Source organism: Pseudonaja textilis, chromosome 1 (assembly GCF_049901715.1).
Source record: "Pseudonaja textilis isolate UNSWEBS1 chromosome 1, rPseTex1.2, whole genome shotgun sequence".
NCBI classification, from domain to species: domain Eukaryota; kingdom Metazoa; phylum Chordata; class Lepidosauria; order Squamata; family Elapidae; genus Pseudonaja; species Pseudonaja textilis.
In genome coordinates, this window is record NC_141990.1 from 203,289,818 (window position 1) to 203,295,817 (window position 6,000).

A 6,000-nucleotide genomic window follows, 5' to 3' on the forward strand; every position below is an offset into this window, starting at 1 on the left:
TGCATAGAAATACATAAATAAATAAAAATAAGTGAAACCTTGCTTTGCTGCTGAGAAAGCATAGAATTACCTTTAGCTGTTCCACTTTGGAAGTGTTGCTTTCTTTCCTCTCCCAATATAAACTTTTCCAAGCTGGTAACTTAAGAGAGAACTTTGGAGACAGTGCAGCCAGAAACAACATTCTGCAATATACTCCTCCGCATCCAGTCATTGGGACCAAATGCCCACGACACTTTCTCAATTAATTAATTAATTAATTTGTATGCCACCCATCTGGAGGCCAAATATGGCTTTTTCAGGCCATGCCTCGGCGTGCATATTTTCCAATGAGACAAACCGAGACAGGAAGATCCTTTTATTACAATTTATCAGAATATTTAGACAAAAGGGATTCCTCTCATTCAAAGAGGGAACCACGAACTTTAGCTTACATCCTCTATAATAGTTAACCTAACAAAGAAATCTGAAAGAAGAAAGTTGATTGGACAGGATAACAACATACATGTTTATTAAAATGAGGTCCGAAGGGGCATAGATTGTAAGGAGAAAGGTTGTTTGGAGTTCACAAAAGAGATAAGCCAGACCTCAATTTGTACTAATAAACTTTTCTTATATGGAGCTTGGCTGCAGCTTGTTTATCAGTTTAGGAATGTTAAAAGCTAATAAATCTGAACATCAGAGAATATCAATCAGATTTAAATACAAAATAACTATGTTAGTTAACAAATTACAAAACCCATGTCATTTGCCCCTCACATCTCACCATGATTTTGATTTTGGCTTTAACTATAAGAGACCAGACTCTTGGATCAAACTTTGGAATACTGGAACGCCTAAGAGACCAATAAATTTATTAGCCAAAAACCCTTCTACAGGTAAGTCCTCAATTGACGACCATTATTATATCCAAAATGTTTGTTGCTAAGCGAGACATTTGACATTTTTATGACCATTTTATGATCCTTCTTGCCACAATTGTTAAGTGAATCATTGCAGCTGTTAAATTAGTAACATGGTTCTTAAGTGCATCTGTTGACTTTGCCTGCAGAAAGATTGCAAAAGGTGATCATGTGACCCTGAGACACTGCAACAGTCATAAATACAGGCCAGTTGCCAAGCTTCTGAATTTTGATCACATGACCAAGGGGATGCTGCAATGGTCGTAAGTGTGAAAATGGTCATAAAGTGTCATGCCCCTGTCGGACTCTGATTCAGAGGGAGAAGCTGAACGGCTGACAGGCAGTGGGAGTGTGGTTCTGTTGGCTGTGGAAGAAACTGGGGAAGAGCACAGTCCGGCTGGGCAGAGCAGGGGAGAGGTAGAGCAAGGGAGAGAGAATTCAGAGGAAGACCCAGGCCCACCCCCTCTTCATCCTAGGGCACACAGGGAGGAACTGAGAAGGGAGCAACGTAAGTTGCATGGCTTACAGGGGAGGAAAGGGCCCTGATTCCCTTCATTAGCTGCAGCTGGGAACACAGTGTTTCAAAAGGGAAGCTGCACGCAGCAAGTCGTTGGGAGCAAATCATGAATTTATCTGGTTATTGTCATGGCTTATGTGTGTTCCTGGTGTCTTCCCAACTGTGTGAATGTTGCCGTGCTTTCAAGTCTGAAAGTCCTTCTGCTGCCCTGTCAAGTTAATTACTGCAGGTTTGCTTGTTTGGATTTTTAGCTACAGTCTGTATGTACGTTGTTTTGGACTGAATTTTCTCCATTTAAAGGCTGTTCCTGGGAGAGTTTTTCTCCAGCCGAAGGTAACCTGGACATTGGGGGCAAAGTTGGAGATAATAAAGGGACTCTTATTGATTATCTGACTGTGTTGCCTTTGTGCCACTCCCCGGGTCATCACATAAAGTCACTTTTTTCAGTGCTGTTGTAACTTTGGACAATCCTTAAACAAGCCGTTTTAAGTTGAGGACTACCTGTATTTACAACAGATGTTGTACAACGGCGTGAATGCTGGAGCGGGGAGCTCTACAGTAGGGAAAATGCATAGTTGGACATACATGCATCATACGAGATGTTGGGGATAGGGGAGAGAACCAGCTTTTTGCTTAACCCAAGACAATTTGGAGAGGAAACTTGCTTCAAGAAAAGAGACACCAACATTCTGCTCCGCTTTTCTTTACTCTGCATTTCAAATCAGGTCCTTCAATCTCGCCAGCAGACTTTGCAGCTGAGAGTTATTTGATATAGGTTTATTGATCTTCCACTTTTCCTGGAAGATCAACAGTCTGATCATGTAGAAGCATGCACAAATTAAGGCTAAATAAATGATAAAAATTAAAGCTTGAATCTCTGACCCCATCAGGAGTGATATTGGGGTTCGGCTTTCCTGCCAAGAGGTGACACTAGGTAGGGTGGGAAAGAATAGGAGGGATACCCACCAATTTTTATCACAAAACTATGATAGAGATCTTTTCTGGGGAGCAAAACTGCTTGGTCTCAATGCTAAGGCATGGCAGAAGGAAGCTTTGGGGTACAGTTTATGTCCATATACTTTTGTGCCAAATCAAGGCTGGGAGGAAAGGGCATTAATCAAGACACAAGGACATAAAAGTATCCATGGGGGTATCCTTGGTAGGAAGAATCACTTCCAGTTTTGCTCACATAATTCTAAATTATAGGATAGTATGATAGAAACTTCATGGTCAAAAATGAATAAATAAAGTAACTGTAAAGTCAAAAAGAAAGCAATGATTAGCAACCTCATAATTCTCCACCTAGAAGCGTCACCCAGCCATAAAATTCAACTCAAAACAATCCTGTTGATATTAAACTGAATTCTCACTTTTTCTGAATTTTGGTAAATGGTGGAATATAAACAAGGATTTCAAAAGGGGGGATGCCAATTTAACAAAGGTTGTGTAGATGCCAATAGATTGAGATATCGATGATCTGAAATAGATTGGCAAGGGTTTCTAATTTCCATTTCTCAAAAAATAAAGGAGGAACTTGAACATCTCTGCTTACTGGAATCAGACTAAGCAAGCTTTTTCAAAGAAGGTTGCATCTGTTACTACATCTGGATTTTGGAAGTTGCCCTACTAAATGCATGCACACACCCACAAACAAGCTTCTCACACAAGTAGACAGCTAATCTCATTTTACAGACATTAGAGCAAATTCCTCTCCCCCACCCCCCACACACACTCAAGTGCCCATTCAGTTTTAAACACCCAGACACATACATACATGACTTCCCTTGGGCATATTTAAGAATATCCCTCATTCCCACAAATACACATTCATAGTTTTAGGTCATTTCACAAAATGAACTATACAATAAATAACTTTGCTCGGTTTTAGATTGGTGTGCACTGTCAATCCAGCCACTGCACCATGCCTAATAAACATGACTTAAAAATGCATGATTGTGCACCATGTGGAAACTAAGTCAGTTGCATAGCATGACATGTAAGGGCCATAAGCTATTACTTAGTATGAAATAGCAACCCAGCCACTCTCGAGTAGCCTATCTCATACTACAGTAGTTTGGTATGAAAAGTGAAAGAATAAAATAGTTTAGATTAGATTAGATTAGATTAGATTAATAGATAGACAGACAGACAGACAGACTGATTGATTGATTGATTGATTTCTTTGTTGGCCAAGTGTGATTGGACACACAAGGAATTTGTCTTGGTGCAAATTCTCTCGGTGTACATAAAAGAAAAGATACAAAGATAATGTATACTACTTTGAGTTTCCGGTCTAAATTATTATTATTATTTTAAAAAATATGAATTACAGTTTTTGGTACTTACACTTACTTACACTGCACAGTTCGGAGTCTAGAATGAAGCCGGGAGAGATTAAGCCAGAAAAGGTAGGCGTTGCATGCAAAACACGTGAACTAAACTTTCAACACGCCCCCTGCGTCTACACCGCAACTTAGAGGAAGAGAAATCCCTTCTCAACGAAAGATGATGGGTGCGTAGGAATAAAAAAGAAAAAAAAAACACCCAAGCTTGAAAAATCAAGCTTTAAAAAAGCTCCTTTCGCCTGGTTCAAAAAATGCCAGGTTTAAACATGCAGTTCAGTGACGTGACAAAAAAAAAAGTTCTAAAGTCATAAAGTAGCCTATACCTCTTCAAAATAGGGTGAAACAGTAACGTCATTCACTTGTTCTCCGCGATATTAAAAACTCCATTTGGGAAATCAGCATGAAAAGAAGCAAAGGGCTTGGAGAGCTCCCGGGCCTGCCGCTTTTCCTCCTTGCAGATTTAATTTACAAAAGTTGTTTAGAGAAGCAATCGGGAAAGCGGACCCTTCTCCACCTTCTGAAATGGGACGGTCCGTTTTGTTTACCGGAGATCTTCTGGTCTATTATGTGCGCGTTGAACTCTGTAAACAAGCAGGAGCGGGAGCTAGTAAGCGCGCTACTGGGTCTCTACAAAATGCATGTCTGAGCTGCGAAGAGCTGACAGAAGCCAGATTAAAGGCCCGAGTTATTAACATTTTGAATTAAAGTTGCGATGGGTTTTGAAAACTACTCTTTTGTTAGCTTTGATTGGTTGGAAAACCAATGGGCTTTTTATGAAAAGAGACCATGGAGAAACTCAGTTCCCGTTAAAATTGCATTGGCCCAGTTTCCGCCTCTGCTTTAAATCTGCCTCACAGGGTCGTTGTGAACTTAAACCGGCAGTTCCATTTAAGTTCAATTTAATTCAGCTTGTGCCCTGAAAGAAAAGATGGGCTATAGGCAGAACAAACAGATTTCTTGAACTGGTACTGCGGAAACCTCATAAACTCCTTCACAGTTGGGTGGCCGGCTAGTTTACCTTTGTCTTAAAAAGGAGAAGGAGGGACCACAAGATAGAAAGATTTTTTTGTTTTTATCAAATTCAAATAACAGCTATCCTGCGTGGAATGAACTGCACATTTTCATTTTCTTCATTTTGCAACAGGTCGTCTACCTTTTGACCACAACTGAAGCCAACGTTTCTGTTGCCAGGCAAGAAAATTTGTTAAGAGGTTTGCCCCATTTTCTGGCCACATTTTTTTTTTTTTGCAAATCACTGCAGTTGTTAAATTAGTAACACAGTTGTTAAAGAGAATAATAACTTCCCAGTTGACTTTGTCAAAAGGTCACAAAAGGTGATCACATGACCCTGGGACATTGCCACCGTCATAAATATAGGCCAGTTGCCAAGCATCCAAATTTTGATCATATTACCATAGGGATGCAGCAACAGTTGTAAGTGTTTAAAAATGGACATAATTTTCAGTGCCGTTTTAACTTGGAACGGTCACTAAATCAATGATTGTAAATCCAGGACTTCCTTCATTGTTCTTGATAGGTTGTACAAGGCATTTCACCCACACTTTCCCCACATTCTGAATGCTTACCAGAAGTATTGGACCAAAACATTCAGAATTGGCAGCTGACCTGGTCAGTAGAAGCCAGAAGAATTTTAGTCCAACATACAGACAAGAAAATCATTTAGAAGAGATTAATTGTATTGTGGATCTGTTGCTTTACACTTGTTGTCCTTCCTATTTCTGGACCCTTGTCTGAAGTATCCAGATGGCCAGTTCTGAATTTTAACACTGTTTCAAAACACATTTAACATATTAAAATTCCTGGCTGATAGTTCTGCCTTTTCTTTGTAACTCTGATTTTTTCTATAAAAAGCACTCTACACTAAAGAACTCTTAAACGTAAAAAAAATCACAACTGCCTCACTCATTCTGATGCTGAACAATTTTATCAAATATTAGTATTCTCATACTATTTTTTCCCCTCTGGAAAATCCCAACTCCCCCACCCCCCATAATTGTGGCACAAATTAAATTGCTAGTAAATGCACATATGCTTTAACTGGTATTCCTAAAGGAGGGGAGAAGAAAGAAATTATGTTAGAATGAAATATATGGGACAAACCTAGATTAACAGTTTTCTGCATTTGACTTTATACATACAGCTAACAGTGCTTTGAACTATACTTGAATAATCTTTTAAAGGGCCCTTTATTAGTATTCCCTGAGGCTGTGCTAGCATA

General features: G+C 39.5%; 1 protein-coding gene across 3 annotated transcripts in view; it reads right to left on the reverse strand.

The window, feature by feature from the left end:
• Positions 1 to 4,323, reverse strand: part of KYNU (kynureninase) — a 110,835-nt gene extending 106,512 nt beyond the window's left edge. The window contains exon 1 of one of the 3 annotated variants that reach the window (XM_087920293.1): positions 3,773 to 4,323. The gene's annotated coding sequence lies outside the window, so the exon portion shown is untranslated. Of the gene's footprint in view, positions 1 to 3,762 lie in introns of all 3 variants that reach the window. The other 2 variants (XM_087920295.1, XM_026717801.2) reach the window with 2 other exon arrangements.
• Positions 4,324 to 6,000: the final 1,677 nt, after the last annotated feature.